Source organism: Hydractinia symbiolongicarpus, chromosome 7 (genome assembly GCF_029227915.1).
Source record: "Hydractinia symbiolongicarpus strain clone_291-10 chromosome 7, HSymV2.1, whole genome shotgun sequence".
NCBI lineage: Eukaryota > Metazoa > Cnidaria > Hydrozoa > Anthoathecata > Hydractiniidae > Hydractinia > Hydractinia symbiolongicarpus.
Genome location: NC_079881.1, coordinates 16,866,076 through 16,888,104, shown reverse-complemented (window position 1 = coordinate 16,888,104; position 22,029 = coordinate 16,866,076). Strand labels below are relative to the sequence as shown.

At 32.7% G+C, this 22,029-nt stretch overlaps 1 long non-coding RNA gene across 1 annotated transcript; it reads right to left on the bottom strand.

Moving 5' to 3' along the window:
• Window positions 1–16,727: 16,727 nt before the first annotated feature.
• On the bottom strand, window positions 16,728–17,482 carry LOC130649085 (uncharacterized). The gene is made up of 2 exons (XR_008983000.1): window positions 17,329–17,482; window positions 16,728–17,157 (listed from the first exon to the last, which is right to left on the bottom strand). It is a non-coding gene; the product is annotated as an uncharacterized LOC130649085 (long non-coding RNA).
• Between the last annotated feature and the right edge of the window lie 4,547 nt (window positions 17,483–22,029).

The window sequence follows — 22,029 nt, the reverse complement described above, 5'->3', positions numbered from 1 at the left end:
GCCTGCTTTCATATATTCAAAGCCGTGCGGTTGAACGAATACAAAGCAGCATTATTAATTGTTGGAATATTGTGATGTTATGAAAGCAAGTTAAACATCATTAAAAACATAAACATCTAATATTGAGAATTCGGCGATTGTTTAAATTTACAATTCAATTATTGTTCTTTGCTGCTTATTTTATGCTATAAACACACAAATTCTTAATAACCGTTTATACTCTCCTTTCAATAAACGCTCCATGACGGTAACTGTAATACAAAAAAAAATTCACAAGAGGGGGAGATGGTTCGACTATCGAGGGCTTCCAATACTAAATTCAAATTCGATTATTTACTTTAAACTTGAAAAATTAAAAATTAAACTCAAAAATTAATTTTTCAAACTTCATCTTTATTTTCCCCTATTTAGATCTTAGGACTTTATTGTTTTACCGAAAAAGAATAGTTCTTTACTCAAATAGTTACGTATTTCTTTGTGGCAACCTTGCTTAACTACTTATCAGGAAAAAAAATAAGGTTGTCATGGGTGAAAATGAATTCACCGATAAACGACAGAAGCCATGATGCTTTCGCTACTGGCATGTTTATCTATTTCTTGCAGCCTGTGCATAAGTATGATAAAAGTACAAAGGACAATGCACTTTACAATTTCACTTGAAAAAAAATATTAAAAACCTTTTAGTAATAAAGTCTGATAAAACCAAGAGAAATATAAATAAACTCTTTTTATTTTGAAACCTGTTTTAACGACAGCCTTTATGGCTCACTTCTCTTCTAATTTAAAACACTTTCCTTCTGTGATTCAAACAACACATCTCTGCACGTGGTTAAAAACATTCTTTTCGCATGTAAAGTTAAAACTCTGGTCTGCAATTTTGCACCCATGATCTGTATTTTTTCTTAGTTTTCGTGATAAATAAACTTGCTTCAATAACGCGTCCCATGTTTCTATTGTAGCAGGTCCCAGTAAGCATAAGACATGAATAAAACAATATAAGAATTCAGCTCAGCAGCAGAGTGGTAAATCAACAGACGCAATAAATGGCACAATAAATGGCTGCCCGGAGTCCTCAATATCATGCTAATGTTCGCCAAACAAACCACATGCTTTTTTTATAAGAATGTTCTTCATATTAAAAAAAATAACAATAAAAAAATAGAATTTAGTATACTTTTAAAAAATGTGTGTATTAAAAGAGATAAAGGAATGCCTTAACGGAATACAGCAACGCGTTTTATCTAAAGTATATACTTGGTCCAGTAATACGCATAGGCTAGGAGACGGTATGTCTTTTATTCAGAACCATGGGTTATCAAAATCCAGCTCAATTAATATTGCGTACCAGAATTCGGTCTGCAATGTTTTGAGTTAATTAAAAAGAAGTTCGTCAGACTTTGGAAGAGAAGTGTTTCAAAAGGAAAAGAATATTCAAGAAAGGGTCTAAATAAAACATCTTCTACACTTCAAGTCAAACGGCTTTATTGCTGTAGGCGTTCCACTTTATTTACGACACACCGTATTACTTTACTAAAAACTGCACCTGGCGGTGCAAAAACCTGCACAAAGTGCTCCACCTGTTGTCCAACGCAGAGTCACCTTCTCTATCACCGCAACAACAAACGCTTTGTAATTAAAACTGCTATATTTCCTTAATACTTTTAACCGAAATAAATAGTTTGAAAATCCAAAAACAATTTTATACATTTTATATGTAGAAGATTGGTGTTATTGTTTTTTACAGTGTGTCATTTTTAACAACTTTTTGTCAGCCTTGTTCATAGTTACAGTCAAAGTCACCACATCCAAGTTTATAATTCGAACGTCTCTATGACGTTAGGCGGGCTTTACTTCACCCTATGATAACTCACCAGTACCGCGAAAAGCTTACGGATAAACTTGAGAAAGTCTTGAAGAAGATGAAAGGCCCATGCCAAGTCATTCTAATTCTACAAAAATTGAAAACCGTCCTACTATTACAAAAACAACCAGTGGAGATGTCCATTAAAAGCGGCGTGGTCTACAAAATATGTTGTCTGCGATGTAACTGGGGCTCCGTCGTTTAATCAAGTCGCCAATTAAAGAGCATTCACGAAAGATATAAAATATTGATTTTGATTTTGGTTTTAATCTGTATAAATTTAATTTACATTATTTTAGATTTGACCTGATGATGACAGTTAAATGTTGTAATACATAATGAAGGAAAGTTTGTTGTCTATCACTTTTTAATATAAGACGTCAGTCGTTCGAGCTTGTCAGGGCAATACTTGGAAGAGGTCAATATTCGAAGATATTGCCCGATATAAACAGTCAATAAGTTGGATTATTACCCGGATTTACCGTATTTGCAGAAAAGGATAGAAGAGTAGAAACAAAATATAAAAACTATTCTTGATAGAAACCATATCTTTTATGCAAAGAAAGAGATTTGAAGATGATATTATTCACCGGTAGTTACAAATAAGCGTTTGTTAATGCATAGTATTTGCATTTTATGCTACGATAAATAAACTTTAAACGCAGTTCGCAGTTGCCATGGTAGCGGGCAATACCGGAGAAAAAATTATTATGCAAATTAATCGATTTCTTGTCTAGCGTGAGGGTTGGTTTGACTGTGTTTTTATACATAAAAGCGAAATGTCTATGTTTCTCGTAACTTATTATTTGAAACTTAAACTTACAGTTTTTAATAATCTGATAAAATGTATTTGCACTGTGTGTTTTGCTATAGTGTGACAGAATTAAATGGTTTCATTAACCGGTGCATCTTGTTGAGTCAGTGTAAAATTTGTCTACTTAAATAAGCAAACACTCTAGAAAACCTACTACAAGAAAAGGTTAGTGGTGTATAACGCTTTATCTCACCGCAGCTATTAAGATCAATTTAAACATTTACTGGGGGAAGATTTCAATTATCAAAAATGTAAAAAATTCCAGCCCAGTTTCAGAAGAATTTTAAAAGAATTTACTTTAATTATTTTTAAATTGTAAGATTTATGTAAAATGAAAAAATGCGTTATTGCTAGTGTTTTTTTCGTGACACGAACTTTTTTCGCGCACAGAAATACAAAATACGGCTATTATTATGACGCTGTAAAAACATTTTTAGTCGGATTCAACGACGGGTAAATAGTGCCTCACTTTTAATTTTCGAAAATCTTAAACACAATATTTGAGATGCTCTCTTATAGATTACTGTTCTTATCAAAGGAGCGCACAATCTACTTATCATATGACTTTTTAAAACATAAGCACTCCGGTAAGATTAATTTCAATGACATGCACATCGTTTTGACAAATCTATCGCTGTATATAGTCTTTATCCTTCTAATCAAGGTTTTTTAAAGATATTAAAAAAATTTTGCAAAGTCATTGCACCTCATTATAATCGTCATGCGTTTTAAGCAATCTGCCTTAATTGGATTTAACAATGTCTGTTAGGCTTACACGAAAGTGTTTTTGTTTCGCTTAAGAAGCAAACCGGAAAATTCATTTTTTGACTTCTACATTAAGAAATAAAATTTTCGGCGGAAAAACTTTCGAACATAATTTTTTTTTTAGCGTAAAAAAATTTCGGACAAGATTTCTTAAGTCAAAAAATGAATGGGTAATATTGTTGAACGAATTTTCGCCAAATTTCAAAAGTAAGGATTACAGGAAATGATACAAAAGAAAGCTAGAAGCATTTATAGTGTATATATATTCAATCAAAGTCTAAAAAAGGGTCTTTAGGATTCAATTTTATGGATAGAGCCTTAGCTAAATGTAAAAATAACGAGAATAATAAGTTCAAAATCTTTTCTATTGATTTTCTGATCACCCTTATATGTAATTTCTATGCACTGGTCTTTTTTTAAAAAATTAGAAAAACCAAAACTTTCGGACAAAAAAACTTTCAAAAATTTTCGTTCTTAATGTACCTGACAACCTATATGTATAACCTTATTGATGTTAACTTGATTTTCAAGTGTCACACAATCTTACTTGTTGTTCCTTGTTGTTTTATGTTGAGGAAAAATATTAAAATGCTAGTCGGTGGCCCGTCGATAAATTCACGAGATCGCCAGTTCTTATACATTGCATTTCGTGTTTCTGTAACACGACCCAAATGTTACAAATAAATAGATGGACTACGGTCTTAATACTATTAAGTATAACACAATAAGTTTGCTTTTCGCAACAAGAAATTAAAACACAATTTTCAACTGCAATTAGCAACCAAATAATATCATTAAGAGGTTCTAACTATCGTCAAAAAATATTAGGAAGGAAAATATAACAGTATACTTCAGTTAGACCTGCTAAACTCATTTTCTAAACAGACTACACCCATTCCTTTATATAACGAAAAATCAGGAAGCATGGCATTGCCCAACACAATACTATCTTTCATTAGAAATCTATTGTGAATAAGTTTTAAGAAATAGTAGTCGTTAGCCTGTGGAAAAATCCACGGGTTCGCCCGTTCTTTTTATACCGCATTGCGTGCGTCTCGCTACTCACGCAGCTAAGCTACCATTTTGCGTGACAGACAGACAGACAGACAGACAGACAGACAGACAGACAGTCAGACAGACAGACAGACAGACAGACAGACAGACAGACAGACAGACAGACAGACAGACAGACAGACAGACAGACAGACAGACAGACAGACAGACGTGTACGGGCATTATAATATAGAATTGCGAGCTCAAAAATTTCTCCTTCTCTTTTTCTCTCTTTTTGTAAAAAAAGTTTGGTACTAATATTATACTTGAATACAAAACAAAATTGTTGTGCTTTTACTTTTAAACAAAGACACTGTAGCAGGAACTTCAAAACCGAAACTTAACTATAGTCAATCATAGCTATATAAAGAAAAAGTTTTCCGTCTATAATTGCCAGCTTGGTTTTCATTCGTACAGATTTGCCATTATTATATAAATTAGGTTAGACATTGTTTTCGCTGAACAGAAACAATGCTTCACATAATGTTACGTAGATCCTTCTGGCTTTCTGTGTCCCTCTGCTGTGTCCTCTGAAATAAGCGCTTCCTCTTGGTGATACTCTTTTGAAATAAGGCAACACACCTTTTTTATAAGGACTATAAAGTCAAAGTTTAATCTGAAGCCCAAAAATGTGTCTAAATTGTTCTTAAATTCACCTTGTTTAGTTTTTAAAGGAGCATATTAGTGCTTCTCAAGTTGTCTTAACTTTTTCATTTTGAAGCCTCGGAATATTTTTTGGTTATTCATAAATTCTCCTCTTATTGTCCCCTTTAAGTTTAAGGAGCATTTCATTACTTCTTTGTATTGACAAAGCCTTAAATGCTTTTAACATGTTCCAAGGTTCTAATCTTCGAAGCCGTGTATTTCTTATAGTTTTTTCTTGTAAATCAAAAGCACAGTTAAAATTACGAGGTACGCATAGTGCTTTAATTATCTTTGTTGAGGGCATAAAGAATGCTTAAATAAATATGATCTAATTTTCTTTTTAAAATATTAAAAGGTATTATTATTACAAACAAGATATACAATTCTCAACGCCCTAACCTCTCAGTGTCATATTTGCTATTGTTCTGCATGTCTGTCTCAACCCATCTTCAACTTCAACGTATTTCTCAGAATCTCGGTATTCAATACGGACTTTATTTCTTTTGATGTCTAGCTGGATATTTTTGCGTTCCAATCATCTTTAATTGCTTAGTTAATTACATGGACAATATTCATATTCCTTATTTTAGCTTGAATTGTTTTCCAGACGAATTAACAATTGTGACACATTTCACTTTTGTTGCAGTTTGCTGTTTTGTTTTTGTTGAAGACTTTGTTTGTTTGGTTGAACCTAAAGAAGAAAACATGAGAGCTTTTATTTAATTTTTATATTTTTTTTTAGATTAAAACAATTAGATTTTATCAACGTTGAAAAGCCAACTTTTTAGATCACAGAGAAAGTAAAAAATATAACCAACTTACCTGATATATTGAAAAACTTCATAGCTGTGAATTTTTCTTTGTCGTTTGTTATCACTTCAAGTGAGTTCGTCTTTAACTGTGGAATATGCATACCGTAAGAGTATTTATAACAGAGTTTATTCTTTCTTGAACAATAACGATATTTTGTATAATAAGCAATTTGGATTTCAAGCAGGTCATTCAACTGATCACGCAATCATTCAGTTGAGTCAGGAAATATTTCAAGCCTTTGATGAGAATAAATTTACAATTGGGGTCTTTATTGATCTCAGTAAGGCATTCGATACAGTCAACCATGAGATTCTATTAGAAAAACTAAAATATTATGGCATAAGAAATACATATCTCGCATGGTTCAATAACTACCTCTTCGAAAGAAAACAATATATTTCTTATGACGAAGGAAATACTAACTACAGGATTATAACATGTGGAGTACCTCAAGGGTCAATTTTAGGGCCACTGTTGTTTCTTATTTATATCAATGATATATTTAGGGCATCTAGTGTCTTAAATTCAATTTTATTTGCTGATGATACAAATTTATTCTTTACTCATAAAGATATAAACGTACTTTTTGAAACCACTAACCTAGAATTGGCTAAATTGGCTGATTGGTTTAAAGCGAATAAATTATCCCTTAACACTTCAAAAACTAGATATACCCTTTTTCACAAACTTAGTAAAAAAGATAAAATACCTCTTAGGTTACCTGGATTAGTTATTGATCATGTAAACATAAGAAGAGAATATTCAATGAAATTTCTTGGAGTTCTCCTAGACGAAAATTTAACTTGGAGAGAACATATTAAATTAGTGGAAAACAAAGTTTCCAAAAGCTTAGGAATCTTATATAAAGCCAGTTTCGCTTTGAATAAGAACTGCTTAAGAAGCATATATTTTTCCTTTATACACTGCTATTTAAACTATGCAAACATTGCATGGGGTAGCACTAATATAACAAAATTAAAAAAACTGCACATTCAGCAAAAACATGCCAGTAGGATTATATTACGACAGAACAAATGTTCCCATTCTAGACCATTGCTAAAAGAACTGGGTATTCTTAATGTATGTCAGCTTAACATTTTTCAAGTCCTTATTTTCATGTATAAGATTAAAAATTTAATAGCACCAAATATATTCATTACATTATTTAAGAAAATTCAACATAAATATCCAACTAGATTTTCAGGTAATAATTTCCTTCGGCCAAAAATCATATCTAATGTAACAAAATTTTCAATATCAAACCGAGGCCCAAAACTCTGGAGCATGCTTCTAAACGATGAGATAAAAAGCATTCCATCTACAAAACAATTTAAAATTGCACTAAGAAATCAGCTGTTACGAAGTAATAACGAACAAGTCTTCTTCTGAAACAACACTACGTGTGATAATTAAACGCTTTCTTTTATTTAACATAACATTTAATATTTTATTAAGTTTTTAATTATCAATTTTTATTTGACGCTCTTTTTAATGACGGCTATGTAAGGTGTGAGATGATAAGACTGCATAGTCTTCTACTTACTCCTGCCATTTTATTCTACGTACGTGATACAGTTATGTATGTATATGCATATATCCCAATGTAGAAATTTATGCTTGTACTTATGTGTATGTAGAACTTGTATCTGTAATTTTGAAATAGTTGTATGTAAATTTCTTTTGGCGAAAAAAAAAAAAAAAAAAAAAAAAAAAAAAAAATCACGTGGGCGACGGAAAATAATTTCCCTGACGTCCATAGCTACAGGAAAATATATTAATTAAATAAACTAATCTTGTAATTTCTTGATTGAAAATATAAAATGCCTCGAAAGTTATGCGTTGGTTTCGAACCTTTAGTAAGGAATGACGCAGCAGTTGATTGTGAAGAATTTTCAGACATGCATATGCTATAGTGCAGCAATTCCTGTCCATGCATAAAATAAAGTTCTTTAGATTGAGATTATTGTCAGCGGTATAAAAATGTTGCATTCGCAAACTCAACAATAGGTTTGTACATACAGGTCCGCATTGTAATTTTTTTTCTTCTGGCTTTTTCGGGGCTCTAAAAAGCCGGAAGTTGAGGGAGATTAGAAAAAGCAATCTCCCCCCTCCCCCACCCTCCCACCACCTTCTCCTAAAGTGATAAAGTAGACATCATATTGCCACAAAAGTTGACCCAAGTATTTGTTAGCACAAAATGAGATAAAATATTACGTCATCATATACTTCCGAATCCGAAAACAGGCAAAAAAAGTTAAATGTAATGTAATAAAAAAAATCTCTTTCAAAGGCTTGAGACCTATTAAAAATAAGCTGATACAATATGCGTTTAGAAGTGTAAACAGTGCAGTGTTCGGATCAGTTCACATTATGCGCTTTATAATCAGCAGCTATAAAAGCTTGCGGTATTTATGATACCCGAAAGTAGCTTTTAATGGCCTTACCGTTTGCACACGGTGGTATCAAGTGTTGTTCCGGTTTTTTGTTTATTTTACAAGCACCTGCATTTAGGCTTGATATCGGATTTAGTAGAATATACTTCAACAAAGAAAAAAACATTTCAGTTTCTCATCAGAAAATCTTACAATCAAGGATCTGCCCACTATTGTTTCGATGTCAAATTCTTTCCGGTTATAAACCGGAAAGTGAGAGAATATGTTTTATCATTAAATGGCTAGAAAGATTCCCTTTTAGTATGCTTATCAACTTTTATTTCATTAATAATAGCAGATTTAAGATAGCAGATATGAAAAGGTTATGAAATATAATATTGCTTAACATTTACCTGCTTCGTAACAAAACAATTCATGGCTCCTTCACAGAAAAACAAATGTGTGTATATTAGAAGAAGCCTTACCAATTTAAATATATAAAGGTATTTAGTTGTTGATTGATAATCTGATTTTCAACTTCTTGCCGGTTTTAACCCTGCCCTTTCCAGAGTTTTTTGAAAGTAGCATGAAATCTGTAAAACCTTTGATAGGCTCTTACATATGCTATTGAGTTTGATAAAGTTACAGTATGCTCTAAAAGAATAGTAGTACTATTTTTTGCTTAATTCAGCACTTTTCCTGTGACGTCATCAAAATCTTCAGATTTGTATAAAATACCACAATCTTTAGTTCAAGGTCAGTAAGAAAAAATGTTGCCAAAGGACCAAGTTTGAAGCCTGGAGTAATTTCGACTGTGTCTGCATTAGACTTACATAATTTAAACTGGCTTAAATTCACTTTTGACTTAGGATCTTAGGTTACTTTGTTAAATTCCAAACAATTAAACTGTGACAGTTGTTGCTGACTTCAAAATGACTCTTTTTCCTTCTACTTTGGAATTTTGTTGTACCTGACGTTATTATTCGGTAATTCTGACGTGTTAGAGCGTGCCACTAAGTTCGTACAAAATTTGTGCAAAATACCACATCTGTCTATATTGGAGCCAAGAAACTGCTGAGTATTGACAAGGGAATGGTTTTTGCTAACTTTAAGAAACGCCTTAACCACTGTCGTTGTGTCCAAATGTTCTGAATAAATTATAACATTCTCTTCAAAAATTTTGAGAACCATTTAAATTTATTAATATATCTTACGGTTTTATATATTTCTTTTAATAAAATGTTAAAAATCGTCGGAAAATCCGATTTTCTTCACATCGGAGTAAAAATCTCAAATAAATCAGAGAGAGTAATCATATGTCAACATTTTTTGATGAAATAAGGTCATGTTGTGAATTTTAATCTTCACAAAAATTAATTTTTTTTGATTATAACTCTTTAATAGAAATAAAGGGGTGGTTTTGATGCATCTAAGAGTTTGGGAAGCATGGGACCTAAGCATTAACCTAGCGCGTGTCTAGTATATTAATTTAAAAAGTTCGCAAATATGATAGCTATAAAACGTAGGTTAGTAAAAAATGAAGCTGGCAGGTGAACGGAGAGAATGACAGCTGTTTTTTTTTTTAATTTGGGAACGAGGTAGAAAGACTAAGAAAGTAGGCGTTTGCTTTTTAAAACTTAAGGGTGTCCTAGGTTATATAAACGCTGCAACGAAAGTTTTGCACTTGTGGTATTTTTAGCTTAACGCAAGGATTTCCTTGAATCTGTAGAAAATTGACCTAACACGTTATCATAAATGGATTGATTTTATGATAAAAGAAATAATGTTTTTTAAAAAACTTTTGATGTGATCGGTTTTTGGGAATTATTTATCTTTTATTCGTAAGTTAGTCAGTTTAGGAAATAAAAAACGTAATGTTTAATGCTGGCCCGTACTTTTGCACCAGGTGCTGTTGATATAAAGATAAATATGTGTATAAATAAAGTATGTAGCATGACAAGTGGGAGTAAAAATTAACTTTCGTATTTAGAGATCTTTTTCTTGTACGTTTAAATTTTACATTTTGTTAAAATAACTTTTTACTAGCTAAAGTCAATGTTCTTGCAGTATTGTCCATGCATTGAAACAACGGAAGTCTGTTTAATCCGCCTTTTAACCAACGATTACTCTCTTTGCAAGTTTGTGTTTATTTGTTTCGGAAACTTTATAACTGCATGTCTTCTCCACAAATACACGAAATCTTGATGTCTTTATTTTAGTTTAAATTGCTTTCCCGATGAATTAACAATTGTGACACATTTCACTTTAGTTATTGTTTGTTGTTTGGTTTTTGAGGATTTTGTTTGTTTGGTTGAACCTAAAAGATACAAAGCAGGGAAATTAAAAATGGCGTGATGAACAATAGCTAGATGTAACGAGGGAAAGACTACTCATGCAATGCTGCACTCACCATGTGTGAGCAACAAAGAAAAGTAAACAAAAATTTATGGGATCAAATTTGACAAGAAAAAATTTAAAAAATATTTACCTGTTTTGTTGAAGAACTTCATTTTGTCTTGAAAAACTTTTTCTCTGTTAGTGTTTGACTTTCTTCTACCTTATCTTAAGTAAGTTTTATTGAACCAACAGATTCACTCTCGCTTATATAGCTGTTCGGAGAATAATTAAATGCGTGGTGATCATAAGATTATAAATGTCAATATTTAATTACCTTAATTAAATGTGTCTGAAAAGTATGTTATAGGTAGGTCTCTTCAGCTATTTAAAATCACAATGTACGTCGTACATTAAATAAGCGCATTTAAAAATAGTTTCGATCGCCGCTTTCGATACACTATGTTCCGTCTTGTCATCTAATACATAAGAAAGGAGGAATTGTAACTGATATACACTGTCTAAAATCTTAATCCATTAACGGAAAATAACGTTTCGTCACTTAAGCGTAGCGAAACGTTTTCTCTGTAGACAATAAAAAGTGAGTATCCCGCCTGTGCACAATAAAAAATAGTAGAGTCATCATGTTTCTAAATACATTTCTTCAACCACTTAGAACGATTAAAAAATTAATTTGCCATGTAGAAAGAAACTTTATTTGCGTTAATCGCATTTACAGAAGTGACATTTTAAGTACCTCACAGAAGTACCTGGTCGCATATGATCAGATTAATTTAGAACTAAATTCGAACCTATGCCCCTCAAAATTTTTCATTAATGAAAGAAATTGTTTTTGTGATTTTTGAAATTGACCAGGGTCAGATGCAGCATTTTTTCGTAAGTAGGCTCAAGAAAAAAAGAGCCTTGGAAGCCAACGCTGTTAGAGACGCCTCAGAGTTCTAAATGGATTAAAATTGATAGAAATGTGACAACAACACTCTCCTGTTTTTTATATGCAAAGTCTATATAATCGGAGAAATATAGAAAAAATGGTTCAAACCAGTAACATTCTTCTAAACAACTGAAAAGAACAAACTTTCTTTCTTTTTCATTAAACAATATTTTAAGCTAAACTTTTTTCTGTCTTCGTTCTATCTATTTTTTTTGAAATAAAACAGATTGTAATCAATGCCGGGAATTGAACCCACACATATCAGGAGTTTCAGTTATAAAGAAATAGACACTTACCATTCAACGTTGTTGTTGTTGTTGCCACTAATTTATTTATTTTATTTTGCAATTGTGAATTTTTAACTAAATAATAAGAAGAAAAGTAATGTTTACTGGAGTTTGATAGACTTTTACACAGGTTATAAGATAATCATCAAAGGCCTGAATCGAGAACATTTGTCAGTTAAACTGAATAGAGTATGAACTGTCTTGTATTTCTATAGAAAATATTTGTGAAAAATAAAGCTGCCTATCCAGGGGCGGCGCCACAATTTCCAAAGTGTGGGAGAGCTTAGTCATAGTGGGAGCTTTTGAGTGACAATCAACGAGCAAAGCGAGTTGTTGGAACAAGAGGGGTCCAGGGGCAAAGCCCCTGAAAGTCAACCCATTTTTAGAGTCCTAAAACACGTAGAACGGCTATTTCGGCCTTGCTTGATACGCGTTGGTATGCGTCACCGCATAAAAATCGCATTATTTAGGGAGATAGCCTGCAGGTTCTCTGGTTGGATAACATCAATTTTTATGCAGTGATAGAGACAGTTATTGGCAGAAAATAAAAAATTATTACTTGGCAAAAAAGGGGGGAGGGCTCTTCAGCCCCCCCCCCCCCAGCCCCTTAGTGACGCCGCCCCTGTTATCAAAAAGGTGTTATTGAACTATTAAACGCTGAAAATATTCGCGAATGTCATTCTACGTTTGTTAGCAAACTGATCTGGGTTGAAATTGACATCGCGGTTAAACATGACAACACAGAGACTGTTTAATCTCTCATCTGTCATTTATATATATACATATGAAAAGTATTGCAAAACTATATTAATTCCATTCGAAGATTGAGGTATATATACAGACAAAGTTTTTTTTAGCTCAATCATAGATGAATGCAGACCAACTGTAATTTTGTGAAGTATACGAAGTTTCTTTTTTCAAAGCAGTGATACAACACTTTAAATCAGTGAACACTTGACAGCCGTGATCTGATAAACCTTGTGCAAACAGGTTTTCACATAACGAAATTGTTCGAATCGATTGTTAGCAAGCTATTCTCTTTACCTAGCTAAGCAAGCTTAAACTGTGAACTATCTTAACCTTAACCTTCATCAGAGACTTAATAATCAGCAATGAGCAGCTAGATACAGTTAGCTTGCCTTTTCTTTCTTATTCCTTAGCTACTGCTAGACAACATAGGTTTAGCTAGCTAACTAGCTATACATGCTCATCTCAGTGTTACCTATAGTTTATGAAGTAACTAATAGAGATAGTATGTATTCCTAAATTTACCAAGCTGCTACTGCTATCGCCATGATTGCAACGCAACGAATGAAAAAAGAGGGAACCACGGCCATTCACTTAACTTTCAAGCCTACTTGTGAGTTAAGGTTAAGCCTACTTGCGAGTAAAAAAGAACAGACAACTAGACTGTGATTTTTCGAATTTTTAAAACTTCAAGATTTCACAGAGTGTTATCGATTACCAAGAACATTTGTCCAACCTTGAGCCTACTTGCGAGTTCCGGGACAAGCTATATTCTTTCCGGAGGTCGATGAACCTCTGGTGGCAGGTTCGCGCCTTGATATTTGTAAAACATTGGGCGAAATGCTTAAGGAGCGAATGCAACATCTACTTCAGGGCTTACAATGCACAAAAAAGCAACAGGCGGTATATCATTTTGAAATGTTAACATCACGTCTTATGCTCAAACGAAAATATAGAAATGCTAGTCGATAGCCCATGGATAAATGCACGGGTTCGCCCGTCCTTGTTTATTGCATTTCGTGTTTTCCTAATAGCAAACAAATTCGCATTACGAAGTTAATAAATATAGGGAATAATACATTAGGTTTGGTTCCTGCAACAAGAAATTAGAAAACAAAGGTTCAACTTTTATTAGCGGTGAAATCCTCTGATATACTTGTTTAAATAACAGTACATTACTTTTATTGTTTAAAACTTTTTCAAACTAAAGCTTAAAAATGTTCCAAAATTGTTTTTATATTCTCCTCTAATTTAGTTAGGAGAATTTTAGTACTTCTTTAAGTTAACAAAGCCTTTAATGTTCTTCTAAAGTTTTAGACCTCTAAGGGCGTATATCTTTTATAGTTTGTTCTTGTAAATCAAAAGTGTAACTTAAGTTACGAGATACTCATATTACTTTAAATATTTTAGCTGAGGTCATAAATAATACTTAGATAAATATTAAAAACTTTTCCTTTCAAAATATTAAAATGTATTTACAATTATTATTATTATAAATAATATATACAATTCTCAACGCCTTAACCTCTCAGTATCATTGTTAAACTATTCGTCTCTGCATTTGAACTTAAATGTATTTCCCAGAGTCTTCTATCTTGGTATTCAATACGAATTTTATACCGATGTCTTTTGATGTCTAACTGGATATTTTTGCGTTCCATTAATCTCTTAATTACTTAGTTGATTACAGGGACAATATTCATATTTCTTATTTTAGTTTAAATTGTTTTCCCGATGAATTAACAATTGTGACACATTTCACTTTAGTTGTTGTTTGTTGTTTGGTTTTTGAGGATTTTGTTTGTTTGATTGAAACCTAGAAGATACGAAGCATGTAAATTAAACATGACATCATAAAAAAAGTTACATGTAACGAGGGAAAGATTACTCATGCAATGCTGCACTCACCATGTGTGAGCAACAAAGAAAAGTAAACAAAAATTTATCGGATGAAATTTGACCAAAAACAATTAAAAATTATTTACCTGATTTGTTGAATAACTTCATTTTTTCTTGTAAAAGTTTTTCTCTGTTAGTGTTTGGTATTCTTCTACTTTATCTTAAGTATGTTTAATTGAGCCAACAGACTCACTCTTGCTTATATAGCCGTTCATAGAAGATTTAAATGCGTGGTGATCATAAGATTATAAATGTCAATATTTAATTAACTCAATTAAATGTGTCTGAAAAATTTATGTGTGGTTCTCTTTAGCTATTTAAAATCACAATGTACGTCGAACATTACAGAGGACTAAATATAGTTTCTATTGCCACTTTCGTTGCACTATGTTCCGTGTTGTCACCCATAAGATTTAAGAACAGATAAACGGAAACTGATATACATTGTGTCTAGACGCCCAAAATCTTAAATCATTACCGTTGTCAACAGGAAAAAAATGCACGAGAAACGTTTGGTCACTTAAGCTTAGAGAAACTTGTTCTCTATAGACAATAAAGAGTAAGTAACCAGCCAAAAGTCATCATGTTTCTAAATACAGTTCTTCAACCACTTAGAACGATTAAAAATTTAATTTGTCATTTTGAAAGATTTATATAAAGTGTCATTTGTGAGAATATGCATTACACAAGTACCTGCTCACAAATGATCAAATTAATACAGCAGTACATTAGCACCCGTGCCCCTAAAAACATTCATTGATGGAAATTTCTGGTTTCGTGTTTTTTATAATCGACATAAATGTTTTATAATCACAATCATTGGTTCTAATTTTATAAAATGTTGCGACACATTTGTGGGTTTCCGAAACTACTTTATACGACTGTTAATCAGACTGATAAAAAAAGTTGAAATACATTTTCTTGGACTCAAAACCTTTTACAATTTTACGAATTTTAGTAAGGAAGTAAGTAGGTAACGGGAAGTTGTAAGCTCCTGGTAATTCCTTACTATATTCCAGCACAACTCTTCCATTCATGCAACTTTGCGGATATTAAAAAGTTTAGCAGTGCTCTGACTTCTAAGTGTCACACATGCCGACTAGCTGTTGCTTGTTGTGTTTCAAATGTTATTATCACGCCTTAGGCCTATTTTTTTTTGGAACTAGGGGTTAGTAGCCCATGAATAAATGAACGGTTTTGCCCCTGGTTACTTATTGCATTATGTGTTTCTGTAACACCATACATCTTTGCGTTGCAAAGTTAATTATTATAGAGAATAATACGTCAAGTTTGCTTCCCACAGCGACAAATATGATCATTTACAGTTTCTAACTGTAGTCAATGAGATTAGGGGTTGAGAAAAAAACAATATACTTTAGTTAGACCTGTTAAATCATTCTTTAAAACAGATTACACCCAAGCCTTTATATACCGAACAATTAGAACGCTCGCATTGTCAAACGTAATACTAACTTCCATATGGGACTTTTTAGTAGGTACGTATGTGTAGATGAGACCATGTCTTTCCCTCCTTATTGAAAGTATTTAATAATACTTGTCAGTAGAATTTTCTCAATGTACACGGCTAATCACGAAACAAAGATGATTAAACATATTTGATTTAATTGTGATTTGAATTTAAAGAAATATTTTAAACACAGACCTCGTGGAAAGAATTTCAAAAGGGAAAGGTTAACAAAAATGAAACTCAAATATACCTCGTCTTGGTTGTATAAAAAATGGTTTTCAGTCTAAAATGGCAACGAGGCTTCCATTAGTATAGATTCGCCAAGGATAAAATCGATTAAGTTACACATTGTTTTTGAAACCAAACCAAACAATGCTACACAAAATTTAACGTAGACAAGACAGCGGCTGTAGCCTCTAAAATAAGAGCCTTATTGCCCCGATACTTGTTTAAATAATAGCACATATATGTTTTAATAGTAACCCACAGTTTGAAGGAAAACTTAAAACTTTTTAATTTTTTTCATTCTGAAGCCCAAAAATGTTCTTAAATTATCCTTAAATTCTCCTCTAATTGTTTTGTAAGGGAGAATCTTAGTACTTTTTTATGTTGACGAAGCCTTTAATGTTTTTCTAAAGTTCTAGACCTCTAGGGGCGTATATTTGTTATTGTTTGTTCTTGTAAATCAAAAAGGTAGTTTAAATAAAAAGATACGCATAATACTTTAAATGCTTTTGTTAAGGTCATTAATAACACTTAAATAAATATGACTTGACAATTTTCTTTTTAAAATATTAAAATGTGCTTACAATTATTATTATTATTAATATTATAAACAGTGCTTAGCCTGACAGTATCATATTTGCTGTTTTTCAACTATTCGTCTCTGCATCTTCGACTTCAACGTATTTCCCACAGTCTTTTTTCTTGGTATTCAATAAGAATTTTATACAGATGTCTTTTGATGTCTAGCTGGATATTTTTGTGTTCCATTCATCTTTTAATTACATAGTTAATTACACGGACAATATTCATCTTTCTTATTTTAGTTTGAATTGCTTTCCTGATGAATTAACAATTGTGACACATTTCACTTTAGTTGTTGCTTGTTGTTTGGTTTTTGCGGATTTTGTTTGTTTTGTTGAACCTGAAAGATACAAAGCATGCAAATTAAATATGACGTGTTAGAAAAAAATAAATGTAGCGAGGAAAAGATTATTAATATAACCTAACTGCACTTATCAAATGTGAGCAACAAAGAAAGTAAACAATAACATATTGCATGATACTTCAGAACGGAAAATAAATAGATATTTACCTGATTTGTTAAAAAACTTCATTTTGTCTTGAAAAACCTTTTCTCTGATTCTATCCTACTTTATCTTATGAAAGTTTGATTGAATCTACAGATACACACTTGCTTTATACAGGCTTTATAGAAGATGTAAATGCGTGGTGAAGTTTCATGACGTTTTTTGCTCCTTTCGTAAAATTAGAAATGTCAACATTTAATTGAATTAATTTAATGAGTTATGTGTGGGTATTATAAGCCATTTAAAAAATGAACGTCCAACATTACAATGCACATTCAAAAATAGTTTCGATCGCGATTGTTCGTTGCACTATCTTTCGTAAAATCAACTATTAAGGACAGAGAAATTGAAACTGATTAACACTGTTTGTCATCTAAAATTATGGGAACTCTCTCTCTTTGTAGAAAAAAAAGAATAACTGGAACTCTCTCTCTGTAGACAAAAAAGAATAAGTATCTAGACAGGGAACAAGACAAAATACTAGAGTCATCACGCTTTTAAAAGTTTTAACCGCTGAGAACGATTAAAATAAATTTTCCATGTGGAGAGAAAATTCATTTGCATTATTTGTATTTATATATAGTGTCACTTCAACGCATATATAACATCACAAAAGTATGTGGTTGCATGTGATAACATTAATTTAACACTAATTCTCGCCCGTGCCCGAAACATTCATTCAGTAAGAAAAACAGGAGTTTTTCGTGTTTTTCTGTAATTAAAATAAATTTTCTTTGATCGATGTAATTGGACAACATATTTGTGGTTCTCCACAACTATTTTTTATTACTGTTTATGCGATTGATAAAATGTTTTTACGAATTTTGTAACAATAGACCTCTCCCGAATTTCTTAATTATACCAAACTCAATTACGGATGTCGATATAAAAATGATTCTCATCCCTAAGTTCCTTAGCAAAAGGTAGAACAAATTACCTAATTTCGTAAATATTTCTGTTTGTTAAGCGCCTCAATTCCGAGCTGAAAGTTACGGTTAAACCCTCTATTTAGCCGAGCCTTCCAAGAATAGCTGCGTTTTCAAAATATTGTGACCTGTGAACTTTGCTCGGTAATACATGGTGTACCCCAAGGTTCGGTCTTTTGTCTGTTATATATTAATGACTTGAACTCTATAATATTTTTAACAGTACACATTTTTGCTCATGATACTAAACTCTTGTACAGCAACAAATCCTTAAAATCATTGTCCAAAAAAATTAACATTGATTTAAAATGTTTATATAATTAGCTTAATGCAAATAAAATTTAATTCTACTTAAACAGAGCAAGTTTTTTAAGACAAAAATGTAAGTATATTGATTTTGAAGTGAAGCTTAACATGGATGTTGAAAAGCATCCCATCCCATTAAAGTTGTAAAATACTTAGTCTATACTGGTGTCCTTATACTTCGCCCTATTTCATTCACATATGTCTTACACTTCTCAAATCTGGAGTCAGAATTTATCTTATAAAACCCAATGGGCTTTAAATTTACATAAAAGAGCTATGTGGATAATAACCTTTCCGACATTAATTCCCATTCTGCTCCCCTTTTTCTGGATCCTAAAATTCTTCTTTTTGAATTTTATTAACATGTGCAACAATATTTTTCTTTATAAAAAACTACCTCTTACTCTTCTAAATGCTTTTATAATTACTTGCAATCGTCTAAATAGCTGTGGTAATCTAGGATCGATACGCTTACCTGAAGTGAGAACAGTCATATTTGGGAATAACTCTACCCGGTATCAATCCCTCATATCCTGGAATCTTCTTCTACAGTTTTTGGAAGTTAATATGTCTATGCTGTCATCTAAAATATCCAGTCAAGCTTTATTTTTGCCTCAGTTTTAACATGCTTTTTATTGTTGCATATATCAACCATTATTTATGAGTTTTACAAGCATTAAGCAGGCGCGTCTCTAATAGATTAACATAATTCTTTTTGCAAATGCGATGGCTATATAACTTAGCAAAAAACAGTTCTTAAAAAAATAAAATCTAGGGAGGAAAGCAAATAATGCCAAGTTTTTATACCGTACTGAACGACATCTGTGTGTTTCTGTTTGCAAGAAGCATGACACTAAAAGGCGACCAGTTGTTTCATATCAACTAACAGAATCCCTTGCTTCTAGCGCACCACCAGAGTACATTGCCGTCGCTTCTAATGAAATTTCCGAGGAATTTTCAAGGTATAAAGAACATTTTGCACGCTCAACTGAGCTGTAGCTGTTTGATTGTCGTGTACGGCAGACTGGTATTGATGTTTTGCTTTATCCAGCAGATCAACGCTTTAAAAAAAGCTTTACGTTTTTGTCTTCTGCCACAAATTAGTTAACAGTCTATGACGCATGAAACCTATGATATTGATAAAGCAATCTGCATTGGTCTTTGTATAAATACTTTACTAATAGAAATTGGGACAAGTAGGTTTTCCAAGAAACCAGTCAAGCTATAAAAACTAGTTGAAAAAATAGCCCAGGCAAACAACGCATACAATAGTTTGCATTTTATCACTTCTATGAAAAGTTTTTTTTCAACTTTTAATTGTTCTTCTTAAAATCAAATCCAGTTTTTAAAGTCAAAGTTTTAAACCTGCCACAACATTTGACGGCAAAAGTTCACAATTAGCCTGCTGAAAGCGCTGCAGCAGCCTTGAATCAACTTGGCATGCGGATGGAGACAAAGCAATCAGCCATTAATACTTCCTAGGCAGCAAGAAGTACCGAAAACAATACTTGAAAAAATGAAAATGCAAGCGCACAGGAAATGAGAAAAAAACGAGAAAGTGGAAGTTATCACAGAAAGAGAATATGCCCATTGTCTTCTTGTATGAGAGTAGTGCTTTACTTAAACAAACATTTACAGAAGTTTCACAAAACTTAAGCATATTTCAATTATCTGAAAACATGTAATTACTTTTTGACAGACCTGATGCCTAAGCAAGTTCGGTATGGCATAATCAAAAAAACAAATGTCACTAGTTTTTTCAGTTCCTAAACATGCAATGAAGAAGGGTGCCGTTAAATGTGCGTCTCCTCCTCCAGACGTGTCGGCCGCAGCCAAACATGCAAACACACGAAATTATGATTCTGTTCTTACAAAAATGAAACTCAATCATATAGCTCCATAGGAATCAGACGAACCATTGATGGAATCTTGTTCTGATGATTCTGACTTGAAATACGAACCAGATTCGTCAGACAAGTGTGCTGATTACATAGAAGATCTGCTTGACAATTTTACAATTACAGACAGAGGAAGAAGGAGTAGGATCGTCAGGTGTATTGTTGGGGATGTGAGAAGAATTTCCCGAATCCTTGGAGTGTCTGAGAATTTAGAGGGAAATTCGATGATCGAACGTCTGCCATAAGATGTAATTTCTAATGGGGTACTGTGTATAACGTAAAAAAACCCAAGGAGTGTGCCGAAGTATCTGTATTTCCTTAAAGATTTTATAAATTTTCTGCTTGCAGAAAAGGAGCACATTCCTAAGGTGAAAAAAAGAAAATCTCCTGTCTGCTTTCCTTAACATAGAGCAGTGGAGAAAAAAAGTAAAAAACAAGCGATGCCATCAGGAGACATATGCGTTCTGCAGAAGATTTGGAAATGCTTGTTACTCCTAAGCAAGTACTCAATACGAAAGCAGTAACCAAACCTCTCTTGCGAAGACAACATTTACGGAACTTGAAGAAAATAATTTAATGGAGTTAACTCAAACCAAATATTGTTGTCTTCGCGATCATCTGTGTACCGTTATTGCATTTAGTAGTTGCCATAGGTTTGGTGTCACAGCGAACATGACAATTACTGAGTTTAAGGAAAGCACACTTTTAACAAATGGCACATATGAAGTTAGATATGGGATCACAAGACTGTAGCTAATTATGGTCCATCGCCTGTTATTTTATTGTCCCTCCATTACCAATGGCTAAGAACGTTTGGTAATTTTGACAGAAGCAAATTATAGATTCACTCTGACGATTTATTTCTTAGCACCAGTGGGAAAAAGATGACATCAAGTGACGTTAGTAATCGGATACACGAGCAATGGAAGAAAGCCGGATTGCTTAACAACAGGGACATTCCAAAAGAATTGTCAGCTAATGTTATTAGAAAATCTTAACCCTATTCGGTCCGGGGTTTTTCGAACATACTATGACCGGGGGGGGGGGGGCGGATTCCGCCCCCCCTCAATAACTTTTCATAGGGTTGTTCAAATTGAATCAAACTTGGCACACTTATAGTACGTCATAAAAGGAACAAAATGGCGCCAAAAAAAATTTGCTTGCATCAGCACATTTTCTGTGACGTCATCAAAAGCTTGAAAATTGTTAAAAATGCCACTACCTGCTTAAAATATAATTACTTTTGTTCTAGAGCGAATTTTTACATTCTGTTTGAAGTTTCTGAAAGCTATATAAAAGTTATTTAACATATCTTCCGGTTTTTACATGGATCGGATTAAAAATTGCCAAAAATTGCCCGAAAATCCGTTTTTTTCCGTTTTTGGGTAAAATCCGACAAAATCGGGAAATCGGATTAGTCACGTGTTCAAATTATTCCAAATGATTCTTCCTGATGAAACAAAGTTGTGTTGCCAGTTTCAAGTTCTAAGGATAATCCTAACAGGAGTTATTATATTTTCCCCATTATAAGGATTTCATAGAGATTTTTAGGGGTAGTTTCGAGTAATGGCCAATA